This window comes from Lissotriton helveticus, chromosome 8 (assembly GCF_964261635.1).
Source record: "Lissotriton helveticus chromosome 8, aLisHel1.1, whole genome shotgun sequence".
In the NCBI taxonomy this organism is placed as follows: Eukaryota; Metazoa; Chordata; class Amphibia; order Caudata; family Salamandridae; genus Lissotriton; species Lissotriton helveticus.
In genome coordinates, this window is record NC_136069.1 from 1,554,026,075 (window position 1) to 1,554,049,870 (window position 23,796).

General features: G+C 43.5%; 1 pseudogene; it reads right to left on the reverse strand.

Annotated features, from left to right (window-relative positions):
• Positions 1-2,326: 2,326 nt before the first annotated feature.
• LOC144773923 (acyl-coenzyme A amino acid N-acyltransferase 1 pseudogene) overlaps positions 2,327-23,796 on the reverse strand; it is a 304,750-nt pseudogene continuing 283,280 nt past the window's right edge.

The window sequence follows — 23,796 nt, forward strand, 5'->3', positions numbered from 1 at the left end:
CGTCTAAACTGCAGGATATATTATTCCAATGCGCAGAGCCTATTAGGAATATAGGAACTACACTACACAGAGAACAAAGATAATAGGTGTATAAAAGAGGGGACCCAGACCCCAGAGAAATAGATCATTTTTCTGGAAACAAGAATAATCCTTTGCTGAGGAGCGGAACCAGAGAGACTGAGGAGAGACTATCCCTAAGCTGAAGTGATGCTTGGAGGATCGTCTGGCAGTGTTTGCCTGACTGCCAAAGAAAGGAGAAAGAACTTTGTGCTACTTTCAACTCAACTTGTGAAGGATCTCCAAGGGCTTGAGATAGAGCTTGCCTCCTGCTGAAGTCTCAGGGACAAGAGACTTCACCCACCAGCTCCCCAAGAGTTTGTTGGAAGTGCCTGCTGTTGTGTTGGGCCTTCTGAGGGACTGCGTGTCACAAGGAGCTGGAATTGCGACTCATGAAGAAGAAGCGTGTCGCTGCCACAGCCGCTGTCGTTGCATCACTGAAGAAGGGTGTCGCCTATGCAGCTCTCGAATCACATCTTCGAAGCGCCTCGCATCACCCGAGAAGAGGGTCGCCGTCGTATCAGATGCCATTGCATCACTAGAGAAGCGTGTTGCAGGGCCTGTCGCGGCTCAGAAGAATCGTGAGTCTCAGCCTGCCATCGGGCGTGCACGTATTGTGTTGCTTCAAGGAGAAGATGCCATTTTTGTTTCATTGCACTGGATCTTCAACGCATTGCGGAGCTGTTGGCCGCATCGCCATGGAAGCGCAGTACAAAACCAACGCATCACCTCCCCAGGCCGAGAAGAAACGACGCATCCCCTATGCATCAATAGGGACCCAACGCATCTCCGTTCTTGCGTGTAAGGAACCAATGCATCACCTTCCCTGCAACACTTTTGTTGTATAGCTTTACACATCCAAAGGTACATTGAACTCAAAGTTTTGCATTTTACATCTAAAGAGAACTAAGCTAACTCTACCATTTTTAAAGTACAATATTGTGGATTTTTGTTGTTTGTGGTCTTGTGTTAAGTATATATAAAAATTCTTCTTTTTATACAACAACTTGTGTGGTGTCCCTCTGTAGTGTTGTCACTGGGTTACTATGTATGTTCACAAATGCTTTACACACTGCCTCTGAGATAAGCCTGTCTGCTTGTGCCAAGCTACCAAGGGGTGAGCAGGGTTTATTTTAGGAGTGTACCCCCTTACCCTGACTAGACGCAAGGGTCCCTATTTGGTCAAAGGTACCTACCTATGTCAACTAGAGACACCCAAATCTAACATTGGTGGTCAGCGGTGAGTATTCTGGACTTGCATTTGTGACTCATGTACAGTGATTGGTGAACACTACTAGTGAGTGCAGACCAAAAAGTGACCACATATTTTTGGTAGATTGTTTTTCCTGGGATTTTTTATTTTTGCGAAGAACTGCCAAGTTTAGCACCATGCGTAAAGCAGCATCCATAGCATCAGTTGATTTTGATTGGGAAGAGGAGAAACTGGAATGCTACAAAGTGAGACAGCTGAAGCACTTCTGCAGAAAATTTAAAATTGCAATGACCAGCAGCTCCAAGAAGGATGAGTTCCAAAAGGCGCTGAGGGCCTGGATCAAAGCAAGGAATACCACCGAGAATGAGGAGAGGCCTGAGGTACATCTAATCAGGCATCTTAGGACTACACACTTTATTTTATAAATGCGTTCTATATTCATGTACAGGTTCATGACTGTTACAAAATGGTAGAACAATGCTATGTCTTCTTATTCACTGTACTGTTGGCTCTATATCTCTGTTACTGTGTTACAATTGTAACAGCGCACTTATTCTACATGAGAAGAACTACTGTACAATAAATTCTTATCATAAACAGGTTTGGCTGTTTCTTCTCTGTATCTCTCTGAGGGCAAAAACAAGCAAGCACGAGTGACTGGGTGAAAAGTAATATATTGTTTTCATAAGTCTGAGCTTATTGTGTTCTAAAGCTGTACAAACTAATCTCTCTGATAACACGAGATTCTAGTGGCACTGCGAGCTAGCTAATGCGAACCATAGGCTAATATATGTGGCGGGGGTGTACAGAGTCAGTCTGCCACCAGACCCACAGTATATGTTATCCATAATCGTCGTAGGTCCTGCATGACAGGGTACTTTTTGGGACTAAACTGCATTAGAAACACCAGTATTGATGTATCACTTCTGCAAAGGATCACATTAAAAGTTGGCTGTTTTAAAACCACTAGTTTTACACATTGTTTGTGCTATAAATTCTCAAGACCAGTTCTCGGAGAGTGTTTTTACCTTTTTAGATTTGATCATAAGACAGTTATCAAAGCTTGCTGAACGTGGGGCTTTGTAGATGGAACCAGAAAAAAATTTGAATTTCCCTCCAGGAATGTTCCTGCGCTTTGCAATGAGCTATGAACTCTCCTCCCAACAGCATCAGCAGTCGGGTATAGGGGGAAGATGTAACGTAGCAATACGGTGAGCCTGCGGGCTGTATTAGGTGGCCAGCACCCGGGTAGAAGAGGAGCCGACCGTTCATCTTCTGGTTCCTCTTGAGCCGCATCAGTGCCTCGTCTGCATAGCATTTGCTGTGGTAGGTCCTATCATCACCACCCACAATGAACAGTAGGGAACCTGAGGCTCTTTCCACAGGGAGGATACAGTCCTGATGTTCCGCTGCACGGGGATCTGCAAACATATCACAGCTTTCCACTGCTCCATAGCTGGTGGTGCGGACAAATTCTGGCTTAAGTGGGGACCCTTTGATGTAGAGGTCCCGGTAGCGTAGTGTCATGCCACTGATGATGCTGCTACCGTTAATGCAGACTGTAGCCGCCACCTGCTTTAGGAATGTTGACATGGCCAAGGCAATCTCCGCTCCTTTGGAAGTAGCCATCACGCCGACAGTGGGACCCAAGACCTAGAAAAACAAACACATAGCGGTGATGAATATATTGATGAAATTAATAGCAACATTCTGTGATGTTTTTTCTTTCTTTTGAAACTGTTTCCAGATTATGGCCTTACACATTTCAAGCCGAAGTTGACTAGCCAAGAGTGAGTGGGAGCTGGAATTGTATCTCCTTTAGGAAAAGGGGGTAGATGGTCACTTGTGTAGCAACCTATAACATGTCAGCCTGTAGTGTAGTTCCTATATTCCCAATAGGCTCTGCGCATTGGAATAATATATCCTATAGAGTTGACGTAGGACTTAGGTCGACAAAGTCTCTATTGAATATATTAGACTTAATTGTGAGTACCAGCTAGCTCAGAGGTCACTAGAAACTTTCTCGAATTTTCAAGAAGGGATTAGTTTCTAACTACCGCATAAACATGACAACTTTGTTTCCCCAAGAGTAAAACGTATCTTCAGAGTCGTGGAAACAATAGATAGTTATTTTACACAGTCAATTGTGCTTGCTTCATTTCATCAGAGGTGCAGAGGAATAGAGAGACTGGTGTGTTCAATAAAAGGATTTATTGAACAGTCTTCTTTCTCATGCAAGTAAAGTGAACTGCTACAATCGTAATACTGGCTGCAAAGTATAATGCGTACAGCAAGAAGAGTATCATAAAATAAAATACTGTAAAAGCATTGTATGGTTTCTAAACCATAGATGGATACATACATAAATAACAAAGTCTAAAAAATACTCAACTGGTGCTTCTAAAATACGCCTACCCCAATGTACCTAACCTAAGTATAGTACGAGGGAAGAAGTAAGTGTGGTGTAGCATAGGTTTAGTGTCTTTGCCAAGAATCTATCCAAGATTTCTGTTTAGGGTCCAATCAGCTCCGTACCTTGGTTTTAGAATGAAGCAGGTCTGGTATCTCTGTCTCGGGACTTGAAAACCCGCGAGGGGAGCTTGGAAACACTGGAGCTGGATTCTCGCCGAGAGAAATGCAGCCTGTTGATCAGTGCGTCAGCTGGAGGGTCTGCTTCCTTCGGCACATGCAGTTGCGAGCTGCGTCGGGCAAGTAGATAGATAAGCTGCTCCGAACCACTGTGTGTTTGCTAGAGCAAGTGATGGCATATTTATACCTTGAAGGGGCCTGGTTTGACGTAAAGTCGGGCATAATAACGTCATCAAAGAACCCCAAGGGAACGGTAGTTCTTTGAAAACTCCATGTGTTCTTGGACAAATCAATATTCAAGCAAGGAGATGTTCCTGACTGCTTAAGCCAATTTTTCCAAGAAATCGTTGTGGCTTTATGGAACAGGTGGAAGTAGCCATGCCTGTATTTAAACTGCATGGGCTTTGTCTAAATATGGTTATGATTTCTATGCCTATATTAGGGCAATGTGAATTGTACCTATATAAGGGCATGAATTGGGAAATTTCGCTCGGATCCTAAAACACCATACAACATCCACTCCACTTTATTATGTTCGATATTACTAAATTCTAAGCATTGAAAACATATCTAAAGCATGATGTGTAAAAACCCCACCCAACATACATAAAATGCTTTTGAAATGGTTGTACACGCAAATAAATGAGCATTTGTGCTGTACGCATTTTTAAAAGCACTGTTTTCACTCAGCATAAAATATGTAATTGGAAATGCTATCTGAATGAATCATGAAATTACATTTATGAAATGGATCTTAAATACAGAAGAAAAAATGGTTGAGACCATTTTATGACAGAATATAAAACTTGTTTTGGTTGTGGACAAGGTCAAATATTTTCTCTTGGAAGTTTTTCAAAGAATTCTTGTTCTCTAAGAATAGTTCTACTTTGAGCAGATTACTGTGTGCTCAAAAAAAAGTTCAATTTTGGGAAAAAGTCCAATCATAGAAAAATAGAGTTCTAAAGATTGGAGTTTTGTTTTGAAAAGTGAAGGTCGAATACAGAGTCCCAAAGAACGCTGTGTGCTAACTTCAAAAGTCATTCTCGTTGTTTGGAGAACACATCAAATCTTCTAAGCTGGTAAAGAATTCGTCTACCACAGTAGGTGAAAGTTGGACCACTTTGTTAAGTAAACCGATTGCACAAAAATGTGAAGCATCGCCGTCAGTGTTAGCCGCATTAGCAATGTTCAAAGGAGATGGAGATGGTACCTGTGTGTCTGTCGATCCACGTATCTCACTGTCAGCAGATTGCGTCTGTGAGACCTCAACAAATGCCGTCATCAGGATTGGTAGCTGCTGGGGACAACACAATGCAAGGGCCGTTACTGAACCAAGCAAAGTATCAACATCCGTTGGCAGTGCTGATGGAAGTGTTAGACAGATGTTCAACACGTATTCTTCTCCAAATAGTAGGCATCGTAGAACAGGTAAGATGCAATCTTGCCAGAATGGTTGGAATGATAGAAACCATGTGGTATTCAAATGAGACAGGCCCAGAATCTGTATCATGCGCTCACGATACTTCATTGCCAGGAGACTGTTCGCTATGGTAATCTGGGTGTCGCTGGTGACCGGACTAGCCATATCGAAGCAGAAGGAACAAGAATAGTATTCCTGCTACGGGTCCCAAAATGAGAGGCAGGCCCCCGAACACATAGTGCACGAAGTTTGGAAATATGCTGAGGACTGCTTCAAATGGTGCTAACAGTCCCGAAAAAACGGTCTTAAATACATGAACAATACCACTGGTATCAGACATGTTTAAGATACGACCTAACATTTCTACAAAATGTACAGGGCAGTTTGTTGATAAAAGGGCATGTATCTCTGCAGAGGACCTTGCAACTTGTAGTTCGTATGTCTCTTTGGACGAGGTCAGTGGCACAGTTTTTTGTAAAAGAATGGCTTTCATTCTGCTTAAAGTATCAATATGATTAGAAGAGATGTTCAGTGAAGGCCATAACGGCGACTCCTCGTCTGTCTTGGTTTTAGGATACAATACTTGCATACAACAAGTGACCCTGGCTGACACAGTTACGAGATAGGCTATTCCTGGCAACATGCCACAGCAGCTGTGATCATTCAACATAATATAGCTTTCGTTAGAAAGCTGCCTAAAAATTGGATCTATCACTGCAGCTGGAGAACCGTGCAGGTGGCAGGATAAGTTGGCCAAAGAACCGTCACAGGCTCCATGTAAATTAATACCCTGACATAAAAGTGTACCGCTTAGTGTGCTTTTGCATTGTGTACCACTAAGAAATACTTATTTTCCCCCACTCCAACATCTGTGTGTATATGGTAATTCCTAGGTTGACTTTATGTATTCTTTACCCAACCTTTCATACACGCCAGCTGGTATATGTTTCAAACAATATTGAAAATGGAAAGTTGTAACATGCAGAGTGATTATTCCGTGTATTAGTCATTCTGTTGCAGGTTTTTCCGAAACAGTTAATGGTAATCTTTCCAGTTTCTCAATGCTCAGCACCGTATAGTCTGATCCTCTTTGTGCCAAAGTGTTTTGTTTATCTGTAAGGTGGAGCTCCTGGCTTAGGGGCGGAGCTTCTGACCCGGAGGCGGAGCTTGCGGCCCAGAGGTGGAGATTTCAGCCCTGGCTAAATCCCCACCTCTGAGCCGGAAGCTCCGCCTACAAGCCAGAAGCTCTGCCTACGGGCCGGAAGCTCCGCCCCCAAGCCAGAAGCTCCGCCTCCGGGCCGGAATTTCCGGCCCGAGTGCGGATGTAAAGTTAGTAGTCTTAAATCTATTCTGTGAATACCGAAAGTAGTAAGTTCATTCTGTGAATCCCGAAAGTAGTAAGTTCACTCAGTGAATCCCGAAACTAGTAAGTGCATTCTGTGAATACCAAATAGTAGTAAGTTTAGAATTTAGTCTTAAGTTCATTCTGTGAATCGGGCCCGACAACTTTGTTTCCCCAAGAATAAAATGTATCTTCAGAATCATGGAAACAATTGATAGTTATTTTTCTCAGTCAATTGTGCATGCTTTGTTTCATCAGAGGTACAGAGAAATAGAGAGAAGGGTGTTTTAAATAAAAGGATTCATTGAACAGTCTTCTTTTTTATGCAAGTAAAGTGAACTGCTACAATCTTAATACTGGCTGCAAAGTATAATGCGTACAGCAAGAAGAGTATTATAAAATAATACTGTAAAAGCATTGTATAGTTTCTAAAACATAGATAAATACATACTTAAATAACAAAGGCAAAAAAGTACTCAACCGGTGCTTCTAAAATACGCCTAGCCCAATGTACCTAACCTAAGTCTAGTACGAGGGAAGAAGTAAGTGTGGTGTAGCATAGGTTTAGTTTCTTTGCCAAGAATCTATCCAAGATTTCTCTTTAGGGTCTAATCAGCTCCGTACCTTGGTTTTAGAATGAAGGAGGTCGGGTATCTCTGTCTCGGGACTCAATTTCCTAACACCCCGCGAGGGGAGCTTGGAAACACTGGAGCTGGATTCTCGCCGAGAGAAATGCAGCCTCTTGATCAGTGCATCAGCTGAAGGGTCGGCTTTCTGCGGCACTTGCTGTAGCGAGCTGCGTCAGGCAAGTAGATAGTCGAGCTGCTCTGAACCACCTTGTGTTTGCTAGAGCAAGTGAGGGCATATTTATACCTTGAAGGTGCCTGGTTTGACGTAAAGTCGGGCATAATAACGTCATCAAAGAACCCCAAGGGAATGGTAGTTCTTTGAAAACTCCATGAGTTCTTGGACAAATCAATATTCAGGCAAGGGGTGTCCCTGACTGTTGCGTTTTTTTGGAACGGGTGGAAGTAATTATGGCTGTATTTGGACTGCATGGGCTATGTCTAAATATAGGTATGATTTCTATGCCTATATTAGGGCAATGTGAATTGTACCTATATAAGGGCATGAATCGGGAAATTTTGCTTGGAACCTAAAAAGCCATACAACAAGCCTTGTACCGTCCACAGCAGTGAGGACTCCTAGCGTCATTCACCAGCATGCATCAAGCTCAGACTTGATGAGAAACTAATGCAGAGTCTGATATATTTTAAGATTCTAAGCTTTTGTAAGGCATTTACTACAAAAATGTACAATGTTCTGAGCAATGAAGAGAAAGATATTTAATATTTGATGGAAATTGTTTTTTCAGAAGGTTAGTAGAGAACAAGGTACACATATACTATTCACATGAACTCCAAAGCATCATGCATGTCACAGTAGTCACAGTAGTAGAGTGAGGAGCAATGATATGAAAGATCTACCCAAGGAAGAACCATATACCACTCCTGTGTCTCCTATCACCAAGTCTCACAGCAGCCAGTGCCACCGTAAGTAGGACCCGTGATTGTTCCCCGAGTCTCACTATGCGACCCTAGTTCACCCCAGACTTCTTGACAATTTCAGCATCTGGCTAAACACCTTGATCTTTTGATATGTAACAATCTAACCACTAATTACAAATTCTTAGGTTTAAAGTTGAGAGGTTTGGCACACCCTCATAAAGGTTTCATTTTACTTGGGTTGTTGACTAGATGTAGCAGGGAGCAACAATCCCAAACTTGGCCGTACTTTCATCCATCACTAAAGACTCCTTGCTGCCTGTTTTTCCATTCTAAAGTCCAACAACCATGAAGAGGTTAAGCAGAAAACCTCTAGAGCGGATCTTGTTTGCCATTGTTTCAGAGCTCTGTAATGCAAATTACCGGGCCTTTAGCAGGTAATGGAAACCCCGACTGTTCTTTTTCTCCAGGGATGCATAGTAAAGTGATTCAATTTAATGGACATATGTGACCCCACTATTGCCCACAAGTTTAATGTCACACATCATTTCCCAGACGTAATTAAGTGAATCAATCTGCTATGCCTGTTCTAAAATGGGTTTCACCCCTCATGACCCAGCGTTGACAGCTTAAGGGTCAGATTAGCTCCTTCAGTGGCATTGTAGGTCATTGGAAGAGTTTATCAATGCTAAGTTCAAGCTTATACATTTCCAGTCGTGGGACAGGTTAATTATTAATTTCCTGCCTTTTTCAATGGCACAGACTCCATCTCTAACATATATCCACTGCACCTGGTTTGTTAATTGAGAATCCCATCGCCGCTCTAAATATCACCAGAAAAGCAGAAGCGAGTCATTCCATTTCCGAAGGCACAGAACTGAAGAACCAGCATTTTAATACTATCATTCTATCTCAGGACTCAGATATATCAGAAAGACAGTGGAGACCTTAGTCAACAATAGCAGTGTGCACATCAGGAAACAGAATTATTCCTCCGCCTCTTTTAATCCAACCTACATGTCCACTGTTGTAAATGGCCCTTTTTGCAGGGTTATCGCCAAACTATTTGCTTCTTCCTCCTTCATTTTTCCTGACCTGTGGTTGTTGGGTATAGGATTCTGGGCGCTCTACCACTGCTGATCAGAGATAAAAGTGCATATGCTCTCTCTGTAAATTGATATTGTGATTGGATTTCCGTGATTGGTATATTTGTGTTACCCGTAGGTCCCTAGTAAAATGCACTACGTGTGCCAGGGCTGGTAACTCAAATGCTACTAGTGGGTGTGAGAAGTTAGTCTGGCATATGATGTCCACAAGTTCTAGTGGGCACTTTGCACCAGTCTAATCGACCCTTATCGATGATGGTTGTAAAGTCAATTTTATAGAAAGCTGTCCTAGTGGTAGCATGAACCAGCAGTCTTCAGGCTAAGACTTCAGTAGGCGAGTTAAGCAAGCTGTTTTACCATATATTATCCCTTGAATACCAAATGAAAGGACACCACACAATGTATATATCAAATATATATGTATTTAATCTAAACAGAACCCCTCTGCACTCTTTATGAGGCCAGAGGTAAAAATACAATACAAGTCACACAGTTAATACAAATAAGTTGCACAGTATACGTTGTGCCTTCGGGGCCTCACTAACCATATACTAAGAAAGTGGTATAAGTACCACGTGAGAGTTAGAAAGTAGGCCTAGGCCCTGTAGAATCGCTGGGGCTACACTAAACGACCATTTGTTAGGAAGTAGGAGACCCACGGGAGCCGCATGCAGTGTCTAAACACAGGTGCAGGTTCCCATTGACTTTCTATGGTGTTCGTAAAAGTTACAAAGTTAAAGATTAAAGACACTTACGGATGGACTTGGCTGGAACCCTTTTTAACTAGGACACTTCGAGAGTCAAGACCCACGGGAGCACCGGAGTACTCGAGTTACCTCACAAAGGGAAGCCGGGTGCATAGGTGTCTTTTCGTGTCGGGTTTCGTCGTCGTTTTCTATGGAGAGCTGCAAAGAAGTGCTGCAGGCGACAAGAGGAAAAGTGTCTGGGTGGATCCAAGGGTGGATCGGAGATGTGAAGAACCTGAAAGCAGAGGGGACAGAGTCTGGGTCACTAGCCAGTGACCAGGAAGGAACCAGGTAGGAACCAGGTGATGTTGGGTGCTTTAAGGTGAAGAAGGTGAGTTTGTCTCTTCAGCCACGAGGTCCAGGAGGCATATGACGAGGAGCTGGATTCGAGCTGTCCCACTATGGATCTAGATGACTGCAGCGTTGGTATCTGGATTGGACCCAACAAGCCTGGGCAACCGCAATCCAAGTAGGATCTCGAGATTGGCTCTGGTCCAGACCAGCAAGGTCTGTGGCACTTCTCCTTTGAAGGGAAGCTAGAGCAAGCCTGGAGCAACCAGGAAAGCAAAGTAGTTACAAGATGGCATCCTCGGGGGACTCACTGGCCAGTGGGCCAGTAGCCGGGAAGATGCGTCGAACACAAATGTGAAGGCGGGGCCCACGGGACACTCGCTGAGGGTGGGGGCCTGGGCTTTGGTGTAGATGATGCTCAGCGCTGGGGCTTCTCACACCCCAATGCACAACTTACTGAGGCTTCAGGAAAGGAATGCAGTTAGCAAAATGCAGGATGTCCAAGATGTCCTGTCCCACATCTCTGGTGTCCGCCATGGGTCTCAGCTTTACTGTGGATGTGGGTCGGGGTCAGAGAAGTCTGGAAGTCCAGTTCTTAAGTCGCAGAGTCTTCGGGTTCCATTGGGAGCCTTGGAACTGCAGACCAGCAAAGTTGCTGATGGTGCCTGTTTGAACAGGGTGGTCACTCCTTGACCACAAGGGAGATGTCTTCCATCTTCTAGTCAGAATAGAATGTCGAAGGTCCAAGAGTTCTGTATCAAAGTTTCGTTCCAGGATAATCTGAAGTCCTGGGGACACAGCTCTTATACTTATACTAAGGATGGGGGCTGGATTACCTGACTAGGTCCCTCCTATGGGTGGACCTGGGAAGGGGGTGGTTACACCCCTTTCCCTTTGTCCAGTTTCGTGCCAGAGCTGGGGCTGGAACTGGTTTGAACAGGGCTATGCATGGAGCACCTTGTATGCCCCAGGCAGTGTCTAGTTGCATTCACTGAATGCAGCCCTCCCTGCCCCAATACACTAAACCCCTGTCTGGGGAGGTGCCAGCACCTCTCTGAACAGGAACCCTATTGTCCAGGCCTCCCCTACCAGAGTTTCATCCAGCAGCAGGAGGTCAGACTTGTGTCTGTGGCAGCAGCATTCATTTTGTGATGCTGATTCTCTGTTTAACTTTAACCGAGTAAAGCAGTAACATACATGTCTTTTCCCTCTAGAAGGGTGGAATGTTACCCCTGCCGCCAGAATTGGTGGGGGGGGGTAGTATTCCAAAGTGTTTGACACCTTACACGACATGTGTTGATAAAGCCAAACCAAAGTTAGCATTAACCGCAAGGATTATACAGCACTTAAGAGTATATGGTATGGCTATATCATAGGACAGCTATGAAGAGATGGTTCCAAAAGCTGCAGAGGGGCTCAGCTCATGCCAGAGAACCCTCTCACATAAAACCAAGCACTCTGCCTCCAGGATTGCCGAGGCCTACCTTAGGAGTGGCTTATATGTGTATATGTGTCTACATGTAAAGGTAGATATAGGTATATTATATCCAAGTAAGGGGTCATTACACCACCTTACCCAGGCTGTGTGAACAGACCTGTGGTGTCAGTTCAGAAGGCAAACCAGGGGTGGCACAATACATGCTGCAGCCCCTGGTGGGCCTAGGGTGCACCTATGCCCTGGGGACCTATGGTACACTATACAGGGGCTCGCAAGGGTGACCCAGTAACCAATCTGGTATGCACCTAAAGTGCATGGTATCAATTTAGAGAGAGAACAGCTGGGCTGTGGTTCTGATTAGCAGGCCCACAGCCACATTTAAGTCGACAAACCAGAGAATCACAGCAAAAAGTGGGGGTGACCATAGGAAGCAGACCCTACTCTCCTACAGTGGGCATGTAGCACTGGCTGTGCCACCCAAACGAGTAGCGCTGAAACGATGTCTCGGGACGGCCATCGCTGTGCCTGCGCGCAGTTCACTGACTGCACCATCGGCCTCGCCGGTGCCCACCTGGCCAGGCCTTAACCTTCCCTTCTCGTACACGTTACCCACCCCTATAGTAGGCCCGAGGTACCCCCCTGGGCTGGTTGCAGAGTATGTGAAAGGTAGGACATTTACTAGTGTGGGTGACAGGACCTGAGAGTGAAAAACTGCCATTTTTGTTTTTCACTATTAAACAAACACCTTTGTGATCAAGAAGGAATCCCTGCCGAAGAAGATCAGCTGAATAGACTCAGGAGAAGACTGCCCTGGCTATGTGTCTGTGGTTGGCCTGCAGTTTGCTGTTTCCACTGAGGACAGGATGAAGGGACTTTGCTGTGTGCTGTGTCTTCCTACTTGAAGACGGATTGTGCTGAGTCCCTCTGAAGGAAAAATTCTCCAAGGGCTGAGCAGAGCTGACTTCCTGTTTCTGAAGTCTCAGAACCAAAAGGACTTCACAGCTAACCTCCCTGAACTTCCTTGCTGGGAGTTCCAGTGGCTAGGAGGGCCTGAACCTGAGTGTGAGGCCTTTCTGCTATCGGAAGCTGTGTAAGCACAAGAGGAGAAGAATCGGTTTCTGATCCACATGAATCGCTGATGTCACAACTTCGCCGTAAACATCATCGTCCTTCGCCAACGCCATACACCAGCATCAACATCCTTGTCCGAGGTACTGTTGTTCCAGAGTCTGGTGACTCCACACGTGCCGTTTCGAGCCTCGCAGGCAGTGTTGTACTTTGGACTTTGCTTTGTCCTGATGCTGAGGTGGCCTCATGGGTGCTTCCTGATTTCTACAAACTATTTTTCACATTGCATCGATCTATCTAAAGACATTTCATCAAGTAATCTTATATGTGGAACTTTTGTCGATTTGGTCTTGTTTACGTTTAGTAAAGATCATTTATTTTTCTAAACCGCTGTGGAGTCCGTTCGTGGTGTTATCACTCTATTATTGTGAGTGTTGGTACAAATACTTCACGCATTGCCTTTGGGGATAAGCCAGTCTGCTTGAGCCAAGCTACCGAGGGAGTGAGCAGGGGTTATCAACAAGCATATATCTCCCTTACTCTGACTGGAAGCAAGGGTCCTGTTTGGTCTAAAGTGCCTACCTCAGCCAACTAGAAACCCCCATGTATAATATCCACTGAAGGTACAGAAACTACCATACTGGGGGCCAGAGTCATCAAACTTTCATGCAACAGAAAATTTTGCAAGACACCTTGCTGCGCTGCGTGAAAGGGAGTGGGCAGGAATGCAGCATATTTAACATCGTATGGCACATTCCTGTCCTTTCCTTGCACTAACGCACAATGTACTGCCTTCTGCCGACACACGCACCCTCACTTCATGGTGCATGGGTACCTGTGTTGCAGGCCACATTGTTGTTGTGCAGAAAGGGGTACCTTCGGGCACAAAAACAATCCTCATAGGCGTTTTGCAGAATGCAGCACACATAGAAAGAGGACAAAACTAAGAGAAATAAAGATATTTCTCCTGATTACATCTCCCCTGTAAGGAGTAGCAAGCATTTCCCACATCTACCACTAATTGCAAATCTAGGAATGCACCAGAATCCTGTACATCTGTGCTCCAACCATGGAACGTCTCCCTGAGGGGCAGTAACACAAGGAAGCAACTTGCACAGACTTGCATTACTTCAGATTTACCAAGCACTGAAAGACCACACAAGGCAGCCTTGCGTAGCTCGGTAAATCTGCCTTGGTGCTACCTTGCGTGAAGCAAGGGCAACGCACGATTATGATAATTCTGGTGCTTGATGAATAGGAGTAAGCTTGCCAGACTGCAGGGGTCTGTCACTGCTCGACCTCTCTGGGTTCCTTCTATGATGGAACATGTTCATTCCGTGTGCATAAAGTACAATTGGTACACCCATTAAGTGGTCTCGGTTATGCCTAGTCTGCTGCACCAAGCAGGTACAACTTTCCTCATTACGGTCTCATGATTTGTAAAGCTGTTTTTCTAAAAACTACTACCTTGCACTAACAAAAAAACATAACTTCAATTATCATAATGAATCCAGACCTCAAGCACCATGTGGGTTAGCTCTTATTGTCATGTCTCAGTTCAATAACGTTTAACTGTGTTCTAGAGCTGGCACAACAACCTCCACAAGCTGTTCCAAGTGAAAATGTGCATTACATCAAGGTTGCACCTGGATGTCTTAGCAGAATCGCACATGATGTAACAATATTTGTTCCAGTATATGGTGTTCGTGAAAAGCTCCATTTTGTAGAATTCTGAGGGACTTTCAAAATGTATTAATTTGCAACGGTTTCACTCTAAATTCTGATTGAAGTCCTTTGTTCAGAACCCTACAAAAGTGTGCACTTTTGCCAGCATAGAGAGAACCCTTTCCTTACTAACCATTGAAGGCTTATCTAAGCCAGCTCTCTCCCATTTAATTATTTGAAATTCTCTGACCTGAACCTTCCTAATTTCTCTGATTGATTTCTTTATTTTAGCTTTTTTAGAGTTTAGGGTGGGTGGGCCCGATTCACATAACTAACTTAAGACAAAATCCTAAACTTACTACCATTTTCGTATTCACAGAAGGCACTTACTCATTTTGTTATTCACAGTAGACACTTTCTCATTTCGGTATTCACAGAAGTTAGGAGTCCTAACTTTAGGACTCCTAAATGCCTTCTGTGAATACCGAAAGTCTTAAAATTAGGATTTTTCTCAATTTAGTAGTAGTAAAGTTAGGAGTCCTAACTTTAGGCCTCCTAAATGCCTTCTGTGAATACCGAAAGTCTTAAAATTAGGATTTTTCTCAATTTAGTAGTAGTAAAGTTAGGACTCCTAACTTTAGGACTCTTAAATGCCTTCTGTGAATACCGAAAGTCTTGAAATTATGAGTTTTCTCAGTTTAGTAGTAGTAAAGTTAGGACTCCTAAATGCCTTCTGTGAATACCGAAAGTCTTAAAATTAGGATTTTTCTCAATTTAGTAGTAGTAAAGTTAGGACTCCTAACTTTAGGACTCCTAAATGCCTTCTGTGAATACCGAAAGTCTTAAAATTAGGATTTTTCTCAGTTTAGTAGTAGTAAAGTTAGGACTCTTAACTTTAGAACTCCTAAACTGAGAAAATCCTAATTTTAAGACTTTCTGTATTCACAGAAGGCATTTAGGAGTCGTAAAGATAGGAGTCCTAACTTCTGTGAATACCGAAATGAATAAGTACCTTCTGTGAATACCAAAATGGTAGTACGTTTAGGATTTTGTCTTAAGTTAGTTCTGTGAATCGCGCCCGGTATGTGTATTTGTGTGGCAAGGTAATTTTTAGATTTTAGGGTGGGTGTAGGTTTTTGAGTGGTTCGTCTTTTGCTTGATTATGCTTATCAGAAAACAAAGAAGGTATGCAGTTCCTTAACAAGACAGCACAAGAGGCAGAGAAGAGGATAGGACAGTCCACTACCCTGAGCCTATGGTAGAGACAGGGTGTCTCCGAATTTGGGAAGTGCGACCTTCACACACCCGGCTGGGTGTCATGCTTCATCATAGGGCATGATGCCATCAGCCCGGCGCTGCAATGCCTGATGGGCACCCAAAAAAGGGCTCTTTGTCTGAGATCTTTTTACCCCAAGCCATTTAGGTGCAGTGCAAGTATGGGGCCCTACGGTGTAGATGTGAGTGATAAGTGTGCGTGGAGAGTGCGGAGAAGGTTAAAAACGGGTTAAGTGGTGCTCCAAATCCAATTTAATCAGCGAGCCCACTGTTCCCAATTACAGTGGAAAATGTGAGAAGTAATGATCAGTAGTGGCTACGAGTTGGAGGTCGACCTGGTTCATGCCCAATGTGTCCGGGGATCATGTGGCAATTCTTCAGGACAAAAATAAGTATACTATCTACACAGTGTTTGGTTCATAATTAGCATCACCAAGCACTCAAAACAACCTACCAATGAGGTACCTTAGTTGTAGGCCAACCTAGAGAAAATGACAAAGCTTATGGTTCACAACACTGTAAATGGTTGGTTGGCACAGTTCTAATACAAGAAAGCCTCTTCAAAGACGCATGATCAATTAGGTTAGTATAAATTGTAAGTGGTATTTAAAATGAGATGAAAAGGAGGTGCAATGACAGACATGAAGTGCATCCAAAGTAGCAACTGAGTGTGGTGGCAAAACAACAACTCTGAATGTATGGATTCAAAAACACTCACCCAAATTGGGCGGACAACTAGCTTCTTCAAACTGAAAGCAGAGGGTACATTAACATTATTAACGATCTGGTGGAGATGGAAAAGTGGGAAAGCACAGTACAACAATAATTCATTAAAAGTAAGGAGAGGGACGCTGTCTGGGACATTGCCGATCTGAGTAAGTTTTACTTTAAAGGGACTAAGGCCATGGTGGCACTGAGTATTGTCCTCCAAGACAAAGGTGTACTTACAATTCAGTAGTGACTGAACCTACCCTGCACTCCACCGGTTTGGAAGAGAGGCGGGTGATGTGGTTATCCGTCTTAAATAACTGCAGCAGGCGTGATATGTGTCAGTGTCCCAGAAGTGCCAGAAGACATCAAGACATGAGGAAGGGGGACCAAAAACATCAGATAGATTGATAGATAGATAGATAGATAGATACATTTATTTGCACAGCTCGTTATTTGCACAATTAGTTGAAATCATTGAAATTCATACAACAAGGACATAAAATCACTTTCCGCTCTCAATTTAAAAGAGTTTATGATTATTTTTTCCTGTTTTTTTTTTTAAAAAAAAGGAAAAAGTATGAAGTTTATAGCTAACACAGCGGAAGTTCTTGGGTGATATCTGCAGGTGGAATTGAGTTTATCTTGATCATTCGTTTTACAAATCGGGCGGCCATCTGAGTCCCTCTTCATACACTCCTCTAGGGCTTCTTGGCATGTCCGCACATTGAGAATTTGCCAGATGGGGCGCAACCAAAAAATGTGAGATACACAAAACGTCTTTTAAGTTTTCTTCCCCGTTGTTGCAAAAAAGACACTGAGCGTGCGTATCTACCTTGTACCTCTGTCCATGCTTATAGGCCATCAGGGGGTGATGCCAAAGCGCAGTCTTATTAACTTGTGATTCACCGATGACTTCATAGAGGATGACAGATAATGTGGTAAGGTTTTAAGATCATAGAGTTTTGACGCCCAACTGCCATGGGATAGATTATTCAGGGCTGAAGCATCGCATTCCACTGAAAGAATCTTTGCTTGTTTAGTCAAAACTTTAGCAGCCACCCCTTGCCCATACTTCATGAGCTTCTAATATGTCTAAGCAGAATATTAAAAATGTATTCCAGGAAGTGCTGGGGTTGTTTAACCGTGACCATATAGAACGCTTTAGAGTGGGGTCATGAGCCATTTTGGCTTTTGCACATTAAGCAATCAATCTTGCTTTCATGGTCCAATGTTGGGAAAACAGGCGAAACTACATACGGATTTGGGCGTGGGAAGGTGAGTTAGGTCGGTGTAACATTCTGTGAAAATAGGCTGATTGACTAGCCAGGTGAACATTTTATCTTTAAAAGTAGTAGCACCAAAGGCTATAGTGGGTAGTAATTTGGCACCTATCACTCTGATTAACGGGGTAAAGTCTGGAGAATGGAGAGCTTTCTTGGTTCTTAAGAACGCCCCCTCCAGGCTGCGAGCCTCACCTTGCATTGCAGCAATTTGCGGACCCGGGCTCCCTCTGTGTTCTATCCAGACTCCAAGATATTTATATGTGGAAACTACCTCTATAGGTTTCCCAACGATGTACCAGGGGCGCTGTCTTGCACAACGCCTCAAGACTGGATGTATGACGTTACAACGCATACTTTTACAACGCCTACGTTTACAAAGCATTTTTTACAACGCAACATCCATTACAACTCATTCCATTACAATGCATGCATTTACCACGAATTTTTAAAAACTACCTTTACAACGCATTCCATTACATCGCATACTACCTTTACAACGCATACCATTACAACGCATAACATTACTTTGCATGTAAGGTAAGTATTGGATAGTGTAGGGGTAAACATTACTATTCTAACTCCAGGGGGTGCAACAGTAGGGTAAGTGTTGGATAGTGTAGGGGTAAAAATTACTATTCTAAAGTGTAGGGGTAAAAATTACTATTCTAACTCCAGGGGGTGCAACAGTAGGGTAAGTGTTGGCTAGTGTAGGGGTAATAATTACTATTCTAACTCCAGGGGGTGCAACAGTAGGGTAAGTGTTGGATAGTGTAGGGTAAAAATTACTATTCTAACTCCAGGGGGTGCAACAGTAGGGTAAGTGTTGGATAGTGTAGGGGTAATAATTACTATTCTAACTCCAGGGGGTGCAACAGTAGGGAAAGTGTTGGATAGTGTAGGGGTAAAAATTACTATTCTAACTCCAGGGGGTGCAACAGCAGGGTAACTGTTGGATAGTGTAGGGGTAATAATTACTATTCTAACTCCAGGGGGTGCAACAGTAGGGAAAGTGTTGGATAGTGTAGGGGTAAAAATTGATATTCTAACTCCAGGGGGTGCAACAGTAGGGTAAGTGTTGGATAGTGTTGGGGTAATAATTACTATTCTAACTCCAGGGGGTGCAACAGTAGGGAAAGTGCCAGATAGTGTAGGGTTTACTATGTGTTGTAATGCTATGCGTTGTAATGGTATGCGTTGTAATGACTGCGTAGTAATGACATGCATTGTAGTGGTGTGCGTTGTAGTGTCATGCGTTGTAATGGTTGCATTGTAAATGCATGCGTTGTAATGGATGTTGCGTTTTAAAAGTTTCGTTGTAATGGTAGTGCGTTGTAAAAGTTGCGTTGTAAAGGTTGTTTCCCCTCAAGACTATCATCATCTTGGTTTTAGAGATATTAGTTTTCAAAGCGGTTGTATCACAATACGATTCCAGGGACTCGAAAAGTCCTTGAAGGCCCACCTGTGTTTGGTCAAGGAGAATTGTGTTTTCTGTGTATTGGATTTTGACAGTTGCTATTCTTGGCGGGAAATCTCGAGGGCAGGCCAGCGACTCCTGCAAATCTGCAAGGAACAAATTAAAGAGTAGAGGAGCCAAAATGCGTCCCTGTTTTAGGCCTCTGTTGGTCATGATATTATTGGTTGTAGACCAACCAGTAGAAACTTTTATTTTGACCCAGGTATCGGAATAAAGAGTGATGAGGACATTCAAAAGAGTCTGCGGGATGCCACATTTGAACAATGCTTCCCAAAGCCTGGGGCGGATGACGCTATCAAATTCCTTTTGAAAGTCAATAAATCCCAAGAATAGCGATTTTCCCTTTGTTGCAAGAGTATCTTCATCATGTGGGCTAAGCAGATCAGATTGATCTCGATGTGACAGCCCTTTTGGAAACCGGTTTTTGTAAAATGTATTAGTTTTCGTTTTTTGCCCAGCTGGTCAGTTCTTGTAATAAAATGCTTGCATAGGCCTTCCCGTCAACGTCAAGAAGGGCAATCATATGATAGTTATCGGGATTAGACCGCTGGCCTTTTTTGTGGATTGGGACGAGGAGGGAGCCTTGCCAAGAATTAGGTATGGGTCCGCCCATTCTGCATGTCTCAAATAGGGGTGCCATGAACGCTACCCACTTGTAAGTAGAAGCTTTATATATCTTTGTTGGTAACTTATTTGGGCCCGGGGCCCCTCCTGGACGCATGTGCTTTATAATAAGTGCAACTTGTTTAGGGGCTATCTTGATAGTGGGTGACATTCCAGTATGAGGATTAAGGGGAGAAGGGCTGTGATAGTTAGGCCAGTTGTGTCTGTCGGGCTCAACTTAAAGTACTTTAATATGAGCCTCCCAATCAGTGGGGGAGATATTTGTTGCGGTGGGTGGTTAGTCCGATCTAATAGTCTTATTTACCCAGCTCCAAAATATCTTTTGATCCTTTGATTTTATAATTTCATAGGCAATTGTCCAGTGCTGTTCTTCTTTTATTCTCTTATACTTGAATGTTGCCTTCCTATACTCTTTATGTGTAGTCAATAGCTTCTCTCGTAAGTATTTGTAATCCATGTTGTTGTATGTGCATTTGCGCAATAAGTTGTTTAATTTGTGTTTAATACTCAATATAGCTTGCTTTTGCTCACTAAGTAGGGGTATAGTTGGGGGGAATTATTTGAGCTTTTAAGACTCTTTGTAGATAGATTTTCTTAAGGTCCTCCACTACCTGTGCCCACTGTAGTGTCGTCAGCTGGCCACTCAACTCATGGTTCAAGTTTTGCAAGAAGTCAACTACCTTCTCTTCAATTGTTTCTTGTTGGACCAGGGTCCACCATAGTTTTCTAATAGGTTCCAATATTGATTCTGTCCCAATCAAGTGATTTTTTGGGCGGGATCTCTGCTTGGATAGAACTTTGCATGTTAGGACGGCATGGTCACTTTCCAATGAGGGGGTTACCACAAATTCCTGAACGAGTTGGACGTGGGTGACCAAGATCCATATGTAGACCAAGGTAGCCATTCTGAAAGAGTATACATGGGTATAGGCGGCGGGCGAATCTAAGTCCAGCCTACAGTTTAGAATGCGGAGCCCTAGTTGGTTTAAGGACACTGCCACCTTTGTCCCTTGGTTATTCTTCCATTGGTGCTGGCACCTTATTTCTGGGATAGCCCACATTTGGTTGCCCAATAAGAATAGGAGGGAAGCATCCAGGCCTGTCTCCATTAAGTTAGCATTAAAATCTCCCATTACTAGCCACATATCGTTTGGGAAGTGGACGAGAAGATCTCTGATGAAAGGGAGAATTTTATTCAGGGTTAACTCTCTCTTGAATTTAGATGGATGTAGATAGATACAGCCAAGGATAATAGTTTGTCATTTCAAAATACTTTTTTCCAGCAGTTGTGACTGGATTTTGATAAAAATATAATCGCCTTGTCTTTCACAGATTGGGAAGACCTTTACAGCCAAGTTGTTCTTCAGTGATTAATATACCTCCTCGCGCATGACTGCCTACTTGAGATGCTATTGCACAAGATTCATAATCAGTGTAGATCTCCCAGATGCTAGTTTGCAAGGACCAAGTTTCTTGCAGAGCAATAATGTCATAGTTTTTCAAAAAAGAGGTCATTAATCTTTCAGCATTTTCCTTTGTTAGACCTTGTATATTCCAGGAACAGATTCTGAGATGGTGAGCAGTATCTTCACTGGTTTTGTCTCCAGTCGAAGTGTTATGTGCTGCACGCTAATGCCTGGGAGAGCCAAGATCAGTCTTCAGAGTTCTGTCATTTTAGCGCACACTGGCGGGAGCCTCCTCCTCTGGATGTTGTTATTTTTAGCAGGTGCTTCTTCCAGGGTACTGTTTGGGTACCCGCTAGGGAGCCACACAGAACTGAAGTAGGCAACTGGCTGGTTATATCACTCTTAGGTAAGGTTCGAATGTTGATATCCTTTGAGACATTAGGGGTTCAGTCCTTTAAAAAAGCAGGGTACTTAACTTTGGTCACAAGTCTAGTCTGGATGCCCTCTTTCTCATTTTCACATAACTGTCTTGAGTTGCTGCGGCGTGTGGATTTGTAGAGGAGGTCCAAGACCATGGGATTTCTCAAAACATGTTGAGTGGAGGGTCAGTTGCTTGATGGCTTTGTGGGTTTCTCCAGAGTCTTTGGGACTTCTCCACAATGGCTATTGAGTTGTTTTTTTTCCCTATGGTTTTCAGTAGTCTCCTTTGGACTGGGCACGGTGCATTGAGTGAGTTTGGGCTTACATTGACCCACAATTTGAGCTACGATAGTTTGTTCTGGAGAGCGAGTGGCTAAAATTCCTCCTCTATCAATGTTTTTGTGAGATACAGAGGCTGCATTGGCTTTCAATTCATTGTCATCGGATCTGAGCCAGCGTAATAGCACTCTGTTCTTTTTCCTGGTGTTGTTTAATTTCTTTAATCTCTTCTTGTTTTTCCTGGACAGATGTTGTTCATCGGCGGGGGGTGCAGCTAACATCTTAAATGGTGCGTGGAGTGGGGCATATTATCAATGCCTGTTGCAGTTTTAGGTTGGTAGGTAGTTACATGAGTGACATTTTCCTGAGTGGAATTATCAGCACCATTTATTATGTATATTTTATTTGGGGTGGATTTGTGGTCTTGTTTATCAACGGTTTTGAGGCATTTGATCTGGTGCTCTTGTATAACAATAGTCTGTAGTCTGGTGCTCTAGGCAATCAGGGGGGTCATTGACATGTGACTGGGTTCTTACTTTGACATCAGTCTTATTGTCCCCTGGGTGGTCTTCACTGTAGAATTGTTGTTTACTTAAAGTGGGACAGTGGGAGTACTGGCCCAATGATGGTTGGGAAGGAGTGATTTTCAGCATACATCTGCATGCCTCATTCATCAGGTCCTCTATTAAAGTGAACATTACTTCCGTTAGTTTCAAATCTTTTTAATATTAGATTGCAGTTACACCCGCTGTTTTGGCTTGACGCTACGCTATTTTGGGCTCTGCATATCAGGGAGTTTAATTGGTCAAGTTTAATGTAAATTTTGGTTATTAAACCAGCTATCAGCTGTAAGATATTTAATTGGGCATCCAGTTTGTCTGCATGCATATGAACCGCACTAGCCATTGAATTCAGGGATTGGTTGGTATCTGGGAGTAGCATCTCAACCTTGTGTGTAGTGGGTATATGGAATGGCTCCCTAATCCGGGGTTCTGTGCATAGAGGATCACAGACCTTACTTTGACAATGTTGGGGAGTTAGGTTTGAGTTTATAGGGCTACTAGTTGAGCACGATGGCTTTCTTTCGTGAAGTTTATTTGAATTTTGTTGTGCGTTTTGCTGTTGGTTGAAATCATTGTGGCTAGCTCTACTATTGTTTGTTTACATCTGAGGAGTGTTAAATGGGCAACCCCTAGCACCAGACTGATGTGGGTCCTTAGGATAGTTTTTAGGCAATTGCCCACAGGATGCTGATGTTGGTGTAGGTGCAGGGAGCGGAAAATCAAACTTAAACTTTTGGGCACCGGGCTCCAATGTAACATTGGATTCTAATGCTTCGGTTTCGATGGGCGATGGGCTCAATAGGCTTATGATCTGGGATGCAGAGCTCACTAAGCTGGTAGACGAAATCCAAATTGGTGAATTTAATGATTTCTGAGCTGAATTGTGGATTGAGGCAAGGGCTTTGGTCTCTCGAGGGCCCAGAAACACCAACCGTTCTGCTGTTTCTTGATAAGCCCTGGCTATCTCCGAGTTGGCTTATTATTTCGCAAGTCATCCTGATAATTTTCTTGAGATGTCCTTCAAGTGAGGAGAGAAGCTAGTTGTAGAGGGACTGGGGCCCTCCCATGAATAATGATTTCTGGGTAAAGAATAACCGGGGGAAATGTACTTATTCAACATTCCTCACATTGATTATGGGAATTTAAGCTCTCAATACTCGTGGGGAGGATTTCTTGCTTGTGCATTTTGGCTTGTTTAATAGCCCGCCTAAAGTAGTCTCTTATGTCACCAGTGACTCTGGTGTCACAATTATTCCGATTGACTGACACCGGGACTTGAACAGGTGTGTCAGGATGTTACAGGACCTGCCCGATATGGCCA